Source organism: Macrotis lagotis, chromosome 5 (assembly GCF_037893015.1).
Source record: "Macrotis lagotis isolate mMagLag1 chromosome 5, bilby.v1.9.chrom.fasta, whole genome shotgun sequence".
In the NCBI taxonomy this organism is placed as follows: Eukaryota; Metazoa; Chordata; class Mammalia; order Peramelemorphia; family Peramelidae; genus Macrotis; species Macrotis lagotis.
Genome location: NC_133662.1, coordinates 147,735,597 through 147,748,242, shown reverse-complemented (window position 1 = coordinate 147,748,242; position 12,646 = coordinate 147,735,597). Strand labels below are relative to the sequence as shown.

The following is a 12,646-nucleotide window of genomic DNA, read 5'->3' as shown; positions in this document are numbered from 1 at the left end:
CTCCCAAATACCTCTCCTATATACTAATCATATTGTACTTTGTATTGTCATTATTTTTGAACATGCCTCATTTTAAAAATTTTGTTTTGTGAGGCAATCAGGATTAAATCACACTGCAAGTAAGTATCACATGACGGGAGCTGAATTTGAACTCAGGTCCTCCTAACATTGGTGCCAGTACTCTATAGCCACCTCTCTACTCCATTTTATATGGGGGTTTTTTTTGCCAATTTTTACATTTATTGCAGACACTGACTAGTATTTTAATACAAGAAGTTAAATTTTCATCACAAGAAATGAGAAAACCATCCAGCATTCACTAAATGTAACGAACTGTGAAATTAATTCCCCATTATTGCTCTGAAAATATACCCCTAGATTTAAGTGGCATCTCTTTCCGTAGCCAAGTTAGGCCTTCAGTGAGAGTTCTTTAGTCATCATCTACTGTTGGCTTGATGGTCACTCCTCTTCTTTTCTGACCCCAGCCAATTAAACGCCAGTGTTTCTCAACTCTAAGGGCAATTTTTTCTCCTATTTCTGTGCACACAGGATTAGTAAGAATGATCTTGCCTAAATCAGCTTTTACTGCACTGACTCTTCCGCCAGTAGACAATTAGCATATTCACCAGGAGCACTTCGTTCTTAGACAATTTTTGCACCTTTGCTGCTTTTTTGTCTCTTTCAGTACGCACACCTAAATGTCTTCTAAGAAGGAAATAGGAAATTTCAGGCAATGCTCCAACTATACCAAGAACCTGTCCCACCATTCTGTCAGCTCAGCACAAAGTTGGATCAATTTTTGTTCCAATACCAATAAGGCCTCCAGGAGTAGCATACTGAAGATCGCTATGTTCTGCAAAAAGTGATACGATTTTGGAAAAGATTGGCTTACACATGAGTTTTCCTTCACTATCTTTAGAGACAATGCCAGGTCTGACCTCCAACTCCTGACCCACCTTTAACACTCTTTTGAGAATACTACTACCAGCCACACCACCCTTAAGGTCTTCAACTTCACAACCAGGCTTATTGACATCAAAAGACTGAATAACAATAAGTCTGGGTTCTGAAGTAAAGTCTCGTAGGGGTACTGGAATTTTCTTTACTATATATTCACAAACAACTTCAATATTATACTTCAGCTGAGCTGAAATTGGGATAATAGGTGCTCCCTCTGCAACTGTACCTTGTACAAATGCAAGGATCTGTTCATATTGTTCCTTAGCCTGACTCTCTTTCAACAAATCAATCTTATTCTGTAGAATCAGAATGTGTTTCAATTTCATGATTTCTATGGCAGCTCAGGTGCTCAGAAGTCTGAGGCTGAGGACAAGACTCATTACCAGCTATTAACAGTAGAGCTGCATCCATGACCACTGCACCGTTCAGCATTGTAGCCAACAAAATATCGTGTCCAGGACAATCCACAAAAGAGACATGTCTGACTAATTTGAAGTTTCCTTTAGTTCCTGGAATGTCTGTAGGAAATTCATCTGGTGTGCTATTTCCACAAGATCTGTAACATTCTGGCCGAGAACAATTTGGGTCATCAAGTTTGTAAATCTTATCATTGGCATAACCCAACTTAATGGTAATATTTCTTTCCAGTTCATTTTTGAATCGGACAGTATGAACTCCAGAAATAGCTTTTACTACTGTTTACTTTCCATGTGCTACACGGCCAATTGTACCTATATTGATTGTGGCTTCTCTGCTGATAACTTCATGTGAAAGTGGAGTCAACTTGGTAACATCCAAGGTGGTCAGATCCTGGCAAGACAGATGAGCCTGCCCCAGAGTCACTCCCGGCTCATCGCCCGCCATCTTGCCCGGAAAAAGCCATTTTATATGTTTTTTAATAGATTGTGATATAAAAATATTCAGGGATGTGCTGATAAGTACTCTGCCAGTCATATATATCAATATGCAGAGACATTTTAATGAATGGTTTATTATATCTTCTAAGTACAATTCCATGATACACTAAAATCAATGGGACTCAAATAGCATTTCCAAAAATTTTGTCTTTAATTGCATCAATAGGAAGTATAGTTAGAATTTTTCAGAGGACAAAAGGGGGAGGTTAATATTTATACCTCAAAGAACCAAGAAAAAAAGGGGAAGATCTATAACAATCAAAATATTAAGGGGATTGGGTTTTTTTTTAGGTTTTTGCAAGGCAAATGGGGTTAAGTGGCTTGCCCAAGGCCACACAGCTAGGTAATTATTAAGTGTCTGAGACCAGATTTGCACCCAGGTACTCCTGACTCCAAGGCCAGTGCTTTATCCACTACGCCACCTAGCCGCCCCTAAGGGGATTTTTAACTGGACTTTGCAAATAGAGCAAGAACTAATCAGAAAGCATCATTTTAAAATATGGCTTAGCTAAATAGGGAACACTAAAGCTGTGCTAAATTTTTTTTTATCAGTGAAGCTTTGGAGTTCTCAATTAAATTCAAAAGGTTTGAGTTAATGAGATGGTAATACTGAATCCAATACAGAAAAATTAGAAATTCTCTTACGATATTGTATCACATGGACCTGGCCAATAAGAGCTCCATCTGGTCTGTTAACCACGTGGTGAAAAGACATAACCAGTTATGGAATGTCTTCACAGCTCCAAACTGGGGAGCAGGATCCTTCTCTTACAAATTATCACAGTTTTCTAGAAACAGCCTCTCCAGCCTCTTCCATTTAGGTTCACAGCAAGCCGAATACTCTGAACATGCTTTGGAGATGGACTTCCCATAGGCTAAGGTGTTGTAACATGTAAACTCTTTGAGAACCAGGATTGTGTCTTATTTGTTATCAAACCCTCAAAGTGCCCACCACAGAGTCTTATATAGTACAAATTTTATAGACTTTGGATTGAATTTTGGTTTGATATAATTTAAGGGGTTTCATTGAATTTTCTCTCCTTCCTCACTAATCTGTTTCCTCTACCTTGTCACCAGTGCCTAAAATTTTGCCATTGGAAACCTATTCCTTTAAGTATTCAGGACCTTTAATCCTGAAGAATCCCTAGTTAACATGCAAATATCACTGTGAGAATTAATACCATAATCCATTATTAGTTTGTTCTCTGATGGGAAAGTAAAAGAGAAGATCCTACATAGGATAGACAAATAGAGGATAAAGGAAAAGAAAGAACCAAGTAGATGTATAAAAGGGAGGGAAAGAGATTGAAAGGGGAGATGGAAAGGGACCAAAGATAATCTACTTTCTAGTTTTATTCAAGGTGACATTTCGCCCAAGTTTTGCCCAAGGTGATATGCCTTAAACAAAGACCATAATGACTGATTGATGTTTGTCTTTCATTTTCAAAGAAGACCATGACTTCAGGGAGGTGATGTCATGACATGCAAATGAATTAGGGGACAAGAGACAGTTAAACTGTGAGCTAGTTAAAAATCTAATTAGTAAGTCTAACTACCTCTCTTCCATAGATAACAAATGTGCAGAAAGGAAACTCCAATCACTCAGATCTAGAGTCAAATGAGTGACAGAATGGGTGGTTCTGCTTAAAATAGTACCTTTTATAAAGTGATCAATCTCAATTTATCATTCTTCGATAGCAAAATATATCTTTCTCCTTTCAGCAATGAGGTAGGGAACAATGAGTGCAGAATGATGCATACATTGCCAGACATAGCAAATTTGTTCATTTGTTTTCCTGAACTATATCCTTTGTCACTGCAAAGGAGGCCCTAAGGTATGGATCATGATGGAGATTTAGAAGGAAAGGTCCTTATGAATTTAAAAGTTCTTATAAAGTGTGTATGTATATGTATATATATATATGTATATGTATATGTATGTGTGTATGTGTACGTATATGTACTGTGTACATATGTCACTACATGTATAAACACACACATATACATATATTTTTTAAGCCTATATTTGAGAACCAGGTCTTCAACGAACAGCCTCCAGGCAAAATAGAAATAGAACTAAACTAGAGAAAACATGAAACATGGGTTTTTTTTAAAAGTCACTGCTATTTCACCAGTAGTGACCCTCCCTTGTCTCCTTGGCACAGTGGGACTGCATAATTAAACAGGAAATTCAAGGATAAGGCTATTGGAAAATTGGAAAGAATGACAACAGCAGACCAGATGCTTCAGCCTTATAAATTAGGAGAAGATTATGCATAGCCAGCTGTACCATATAAATGCCCAGTTTTTATACCATACCATGATCCTCTGTGTTCATCATATGGTCCAGCATCTGGTCTGGTCCTGTCCCCAACTCCCATGTATATATTTTAATCAAACACAGACTGGGGACTGTTTATATGGGTGTGCTTCAGTCTCAATCAGAAACTTCTCCAATAGTTTTATCTTTTCTTTGGCAGGAGATAGCCAAGAGGGGCCTTTGTGAAACATTGCTATCAGATTTTTAACTAGTCAAGAGATCACTGAGTTTAAAAAAAAAAAAAGATTAGGTAGGGAAAATAGGTGGTAATCAGGGGTAGGGGGAATGAGTGGGGAGAATGTTGTCATTATTAATATTTTCATGATGGCAATACTAATAGAACTGATATTATTATAGAATTACTATAGAGCTGTAGATATCAGAACAAAGGAGTAAGCATTTTTATATATTGCCTTCTATGTATTGAAGATTGTGCTAATGACTTTTTTTTAAAAAAGCATATTTTCTCATTTGATCCTCACAACAACCTGGAGGGCAGATTTTATAATTTCCCCCATTTTAACAGTTGAGGAAACTGAGGCAAGCAAAGATGAAATGACTTGCCCAAGGTCATACAAATGTTAAGTGTCTGAAGTCAAATTTAAATTCAGGTCTTCCTGACTCCAGGCCTAGTACTCTAACCACTGCACCATCAGATGCCTTTATTTTCTATGCCTAAGACATAAATAAATAGAAAAGAGTTCTTTAAGGTTTTTCAGAAACATGTACCAACATTGAATATAATCCCAGGTTTTTCTCACTTTCTTTTCTTTGTTGCAAGATAAAGAGGATTTTCCATTATGAAAATAAGTATGGCTTTGGTGGTAGGGCGGGAGGGGGATATTGCTCATGGATGGTTTGGTTTGAGTCTTTTTCTATGGTACAATATTAGATTGTTGGGGCAACTAGGTGGTGAAGTGGATAGAGCATCGGCCCTGGAGTCAGGAATACCTGAATTCAAATTCGGCCTCAAACACTTAATAATTACCTAGCTGTGTGGCCTTGGGCAAGCCACTTAACCCCATTCGCCTTGGAAAGACCTTAAAAAATATATTAGATTGTCTTTGCAGATGAATATAAGATAGAGGCTTGCAAGTAAACAGGATATTTCTGATATCTCAAATGATCTGTAATGTTATCATTATGGAAACTGCCATCACAACCAAAGCAGATTGAATTTGGAGTAGAAAAGGACCTTAAAAATCATCTGCTCTGATTAATTCATTTTAAATATAGAATCTGGGTACCTCCTCATTCATGGTACTTTTTTTAAAAACTACTGCATGAGTCCATGTTCATTTAAATTCATAATTATTGAATCTACCCTGCTATATCTACAAATTAGCCATAGAACACAAATGGTTCAAAGTAAAAGCACTTAATGAAAGATTGGGAAAGGACTGAATTGCCAGAGAGTTTGTATTTTATACTCAAGATATCTTAATTGGGAGCCATTACAACTCTTCTTAAGCAATGAAGTGGCCTGGTCTGACCTGAGCTTTAGGGATATCACTTTAACCGTTGGGTAAAGAAAAGAATAAAAGAAAAGAGACTGGAGATCTACCTAGCTTCTACATTTACAAAAATGAAAATTTTGAAAGACACTTGCAGACTAGACCCAAAAATGACCCATTCAAGATTTCCAGATTTTGACACTGAATTTGAGAACATGCCAAGAACCATGTCCAAGTGACAAAGTAAAATTATCCCTGATTCTCTATTTTGATCATCATTTAAATTTTCTTACTTGTCTTCTCCTTGTTATGACTATATATTAGGCTTCAATGGATCATGCACTGGGTATTCAGATATGTGAAAATCAGAGATTATTTTCACAAAATGGTTTAGATTGTCATTTTTTTCAAATTAGGACATAGGATTTCGTCAGTATAAGGAAATGCTATCTCTAATTTATGATCTTAGAGAGTTTTCCAGGTAACTGATAGGTTAAATGACTTGCCAGGGTCACATAATTAATATGTGTCATAATTGAATTCAGGTCTTTTTAATTCAAAGTCCAACCATCTATTAGCTATATTATATTATATATTTGCCTCCTGTAGACTGACTTTTGTGATCCAAATCAGTCTTTGAAATATCCAAAAACTCCAAGTATAACATGTAGTTACTGGTTTGAATATGTCATTTAACACAAGAAAAGTTAGAGACTAAGGACCTGCAGCTATGTTTAAACAGAAAGAGAATGATATTGAATAAATAGAAAGTCAAGATGGATGAGATTCTTTTTTCATGAATAGAGATTTAAGAATCAGAATTGTACTTGACTCTTTTTTGCCTCACTTTTTAATTTATTCTTATTTTTGTTTTTTGTTTTTGTTGTTTTGCAAGGCAGTGTGGTTAAGTGACTTGCCCAAGGTTCCACATCCTTTGTGCCATGTAGCTGTCCCCTGCTTTTTAATTTATTTGAAAAATTATTTTGATCTTTTATTTTTGGGGCACAGTGGATAGAGCACCGGCCCTGGAGTCAGGAGTACCTGAGTTCAAATCTGGTCTCAGACACTTAATAATTACCTAGCTGTGTGGCCTTGGACAAGTCACTTACCCCATTTGCCTTGCAGAAACCTAAACAAAATAAAGATCTCTTATTTTTAATTCACCTTTATTTCCAGCTATATTGCTCTCTCCATGCCAACACATCCCTTGAAACAAAGAGCAGAAAAAAAAGTAGTTCAATAAAAATCAAACATTGACTGTATCAACTCTGTCTGATAGAGCTCGTAATATTTCATACCCATGGTCCCTAATCTCTGCAAAGAAGGGAGGAACATTTTCTCAATTCTTCTTGGGATCAAACTTGTTATACTTACAATGATCAGTTCCTTTTTAAAAATTCTTTCCAATTACACTGTTGCATTCATCACAATGTTGCATGCAAATTCTTTCCCTGATTTTGCATACTTCAGTTTGCACTGGACATATATGAACTCTTAATTCTAAATGTTCATAATTTCTTATGCTGCAATATTCCCTGCCTTTGTGTACTAAAATTTATATGGTCATTTCCCAGACAATTTGTATCTATTTTGTGTCTAGCTCTTTTCTAACATATACACACATATTCACACACATAAACAGACACATATATACACACACAGAGTGCAATCTAGAATATTTTAGTGTATGGGAGTGTCTTTCATATTTTTAGCCTCTTTGAAGCATTTACTTAACAATGGGATCTCTGAATTGAAAGATATGGACATTTTAGTCACTCTGATATACTGCTCATTTCTTTTACCAACATGTTTACTAAATTCTGATTCCAAAATATGTTAATTGAACCCTGAATCCTCAACCAATAAAGAAGTCACAGCTAAAAGATAGAACATTATTTTTAAAAATAAATTTTAATTGTCTTTTTCTATCTCACCAAAATTATCAAGTATTCTTTTTCCCCTCTCCCAGAGAGCTATTCCAGATAATATATTATATTCTTAAAGACAAGGGGGGGATAAAAATCAGCAAACCTGATGGATAGATCACAAAATTTTATGTGTGATGTATCACACTATCAATAGAGCTTCCACCTCTGCAAAGGGTTAAGATGGGAAAATCTTCTCAATGTCCTATGGCATCATGTTTATTCTTTGCATTTGCAATATTCATTTTTATGACTGCTTTTTTCTTTTATACTGTTGTAGTCATACATCTTCCTTATATATCTTTCCATGTACCTCTATATTTATCATAGTCATCATTCCTTATAGAGCAGTAATATTCTACTAATTTATATACCACCATTTGTTTAGTCATTCCCCAGTCAATTTTTTTGTTTCCATTTTATGATTGTCACAAAAGGTACTGTTATAAATATTTTGGAATACAAAAACTTTTCATTTGCACCAAGAGGCAAATTTGTCTAAATGATAGCAATTTTTCTTACTGAGTGTACTGAGTTATTATGATTGTACTAGTAACACTTTTTCCTATATTGACTCCATAAAATAGCAGAGAAAGGGGTCATTAGTACTTGAGGGTCATTAAATTGTAAAAGTGAGCTGTATGTATGGCTAATAATATTTTCAGGTTTCAGATGTGAGGAAGGAAGGGGGGAGATGGTGGAAACAGGTGAGGCCTAGATTAGATTAAATTTCAGCTCTTCCAGAAGGGAGGAGGGAGCAGAAAAGATTGATTACCTTCAGCAGTCAACCCTTCTCCTCCCCTAGTAGTTCTACTTATACATTTACATGTTGTCTCCAAGAATAGAATTTTGATTCTGGTTTTGTTCTTATATCACCAAAGCTTAGCACAGCCTATGGTATGTACTTTTGGCCCATGGTAGGTACTTCCAAAAATACCTGTGAAAATAAATTGATTAACATGGTAGAACATAATTTAGGATTTTAGTGAATAATAAAAAATAAAGGAATAAAGCACAAGACAGAGATGGCATACAGTATTATACTGATAAAGCAGGGTTCCCATAGCCAAGATGATTTAAAAGACCCACACGAATAGAATAGAGTAAGATTCCCTTTTTAATTTTTTTGCACATTTTCAATCTAATTTGATTTTTTTCCAGGTATTTTGGGACTGAACTTGCCTATAAAAGTTAAAAATGTGAAATTATATTCCATGAGTCTGAAGCATGTCCTTCAACAGGATTCTATAAATGTGACCGCAGCTGTTTACTTTGTGTGATAGACAATATAAATATCCCAAACTGCCTTACCAAGAGACTTTTAAATATCAGTGGTGCAAGAAAAATTAACTTCTTTTCCCGTTCATGCTTTTTAAACAGACTGTAAATGAATGCTGTTGAGAGCTTCCAGTTTTACCTGAACTGAAATCCATGGAGTTTTGCTTTACCATCACAATCTTTACCACTGATCCAGGAAAAACTACCTGGTCCATATAACAAGCAATTGAACTCTAGCATAGATGGACAGTTTTATAAGATTTTCCCATTACCAAGCTGGGGCACCAAATCTCTTAAATCACAAAATGTTCATTTCAAGTTTGCTAAGAAATTACAAAGACCCAACTCTCAGCATCCAGTTACCTAAGCACTACAGAGCAAATGAGAGAGGAAGAAAATTTTTAAAAATCCAAGCAGTTGGCAAAGCCATCTTCTCAAATTATAGTTTAACAAGAGACAGGGACATGGCTGAAAGAAGACTAGGAACCCAAAACATGGCTTATCATGCTCATGTAAAGCCAACGGTGCCAGCTTCAATGCCAAACTATTATAGATCTAAAGAGGATCTCAGATGCCATCTAATAAAACATTCTCATTTTATCAGAGAGAAAACAGAGGCCCAGGGACATTAAAGTGAATAGCCCATACTATCTATATCTCAGAGACGGGATTTGAACACAGGATTTACTATTTTGATGCCCTTGCTAGTGTCACATAATGACTCCCTTCAAAGGGTAAAACAAAGAAATGTAGACTAATCACTTCCCTAAGGAAATAGTTTTCCCCAAACTAAATAACTGTACTTGTGAATGTGACATCAGGCATCATCAAATTTGTTTTTGACAAATTGATGAGATTCTTATTTTTTTAAGGCAATAAGTTTTAAAGTTCATAAAAGCTTTTCATTAAAAGGTGACTTTTGCATTTATAAATGAAATTGTCAATAAGCTCAGGTATCATTTGTACTGACACTTGGAAATTGCAAATTAATTTATGAAATGATGAAATGGGGCAGGCATCCCCAGTTCTTCGGGTACTCATTGGGAAAGATCATAATGGCAGAGGGAAGTGAAGCTGCAATCATACTTTATTTTTTTTCCTTTTTTGCAAGGCAGTGGGGTTAAATGACCTGCCCAAGGTCACACAGTGTTAAGTGTTAAGTGTCTGAGGTCAAATTTGAACTCATGTCCTCCTGATTCCAGGGCTGGTACTCTTGCCAGTGCACCACCTAGCTACCCCTGGCTATCATACTATAATAGGTCATGGAGGGTATGAGGGAAAACAGCACAGAAAATACAGAAACAAGCAGAGAAAAGATGGGAAGAAGAAAGTATGAGGATGGGATGGGGAATGGAATAGTTAAGAAAGATAGGCAAGATGGTGAAGAGGAGGGAAAGGATGAGAGGACCAGAGAATTCATCATGTAACCACGAATTGGAGCATAGATCTGGTGAAGAGGGAAGAGTGCAGAGTGCAGAGGGGCTGGGGGCAAGGAAGAAGTTTAGAGTCTCATTTTTATTGGATTTTGGTGGGAAACCAACTATCTCTTATCTGTGCCACCATGGGATTACTTATTTCATATATATCCTCATTATCTTAATAGGTCATCTAGGTGGAGCCACGATACACATTGGGTTTGCAGTTAGGAAGACCTAAGTTCAAATCTGGCCTCAGAAACTAGTTGTGAGACCTTTGGCAAGTCAATTAACTCTTTTTGACTCAGTTTCCTTATCTGTAAAATGGGATGGAGAAGGAAATGGCAAACCACTCCAATATCTTTGCCAAGAAAATCCCAAATGGGATCACAAGGAGATTGAAATAATTAAACGACATCTCAAAGTTTCCAATAGTATTTGATACTCTTCTAGTGGTCTTACTGCTAATATCTGGAACTCATCTGAGATTTATATATCATGGAACTGAAAGGTCTTGACAGTAAAGTCTAAAAGACTTCCCTGATTCCCCAGAGTTTAATATAGGATTTGGCCCATAATAGGCATTTAATAAATGTATATTGATCGAATGTTTAGTCATTCAAGATGTTTGACAGACTTATATGCTTTGAACAATTCTGTGTTTGAGAGTTAATTAGGAAGCAACAGGTGGTGTTTGTCAACTGCTGAACAAGTAGAACACATAACACCAGGAGGGGATTTGGGGTTAATATCTGATATAATCTATAAATTATGGCCCTTTTATCTTTGAGACGGTCTGTTTGTGTGATTTCTAGGTTCCCCTTTGCCATCTTACTTTCAGCTATTGCCACTTTATACCAGATAGTTATATACTCATTCATTATACTGACTGGAACAGGAGGAAGTAATTGGGGGACCAGAACAAGGTACAATTTTAACACAATTTGCTAATAGCTATATCTTATATGGTGCCTATTACCTCTAGGATCAAAAATAAACTCTTTTCTCCGGCCTTTAATGCCTTGCCAATTTTATTACATATGTTTTTCTCCTTCCTGAATTTTAATTCATGTAAATAATATGATTCACATGTATGTAATAGTACAAAGTGCTTTACAGAGATCTCATGTGATGCTCAGTGCTATTATTATTATTTCTAAGATCATGATTCAAAACCTTCTCTTGACATCTCTTTTGATCTCATGTGTTTTCAGAGAATTTGCCAATAGAGTCTAGTTTGGGGCAGATCCTAGCAAACCATAAAGGTTTCAACTTTGGAAATAAGAAACAACATGAGTCGCCTTGGAAGTTCATTACTTAAGGATCCCCCAACAAGAATGTGTGTGTGTGTGTGGGGGGGGGGGTGTTTTTGTTTGTCTGCTACAGAATTAATGAATTGCTGCCTAAAATAGGGACCCTGGCAGAGAAGAGGTCAGCATAGATGTAATCACCTATCTTTGACATTAGATAAATAGGAATTAGCTGTATTACATTGGACAAGATCCTATATGTCTATATATTTCTAGTTTTATTTTAAGGAATTCTAGTTTGAAATTTTCTGTCTTTTTTTTCTTCAGGGTCCATTTATTGATAAATAGGAACCTAAAGGTCACTCCTGACCTCTTGTGGTCAGATTAGATAACTGTGGTTTCATAATAGAACTCAGAATGGAGCTGAGAGTTTAAAAAAGACCTTAGAGATAATAAATTTAAACCAAAAAGGGATGTCTGAGGTCATTTTTTATCAAATTCTCATCCCTCATTTTATATATGAGGAGCCTAAGGAAATAAATGTAGAGATATAGTTGCCTTTCTATGTATCCTTACACAGTAAGTATTTAATAAATGTGTACTAATTAAACGATGAGGCCTGTGGAGATGAAATACTTTGATCAAAGTAACGAAGCAGTAATACATATATATATATATATATATATATATATATATATATATATATGCACACATACACAAACACACACACACACACACACACACATATCCTAGGTTCTCCAGCTTTGAATCCAGTGCCTTTCCCCCTGGACTATGCAACTGCCTTTCTTCAAGGGATTATAGTATACTTGGTTCTACATATAATTAATTCAGTTCCAATTAGGGTCTTCCTTGGACCTTAGAGTCATTTTGGACCTAAGTGGCCACTGATTTCTCTTTTGCCTTTACCTCCTGTTTTATCCCCCATTAAATCTGTCACCATGTCTATGAATTCTCCCTCTGAAAAGTTTCCTGCATTCATCACTTCATCCCCATTCTCACCCTCAGCACCTAGACTATTGAAATAGTTTGCCTGGATGATGTCCATACCTCTGCCTCACCCTCTGTCCACTTTCCATTACCTTCATTCTAGATCTAGAACCCAGTCT

General features: G+C 36.1%; 1 pseudogene; it reads right to left on the bottom strand.

The window, feature by feature from the left end:
• Positions 1-235: 235 nt before the first annotated feature.
• Positions 236-1,824, bottom strand: LOC141489927 (eukaryotic translation initiation factor 2 subunit 3 pseudogene; annotated as a pseudogene).
• Positions 1,825-12,646: the final 10,822 nt, after the last annotated feature.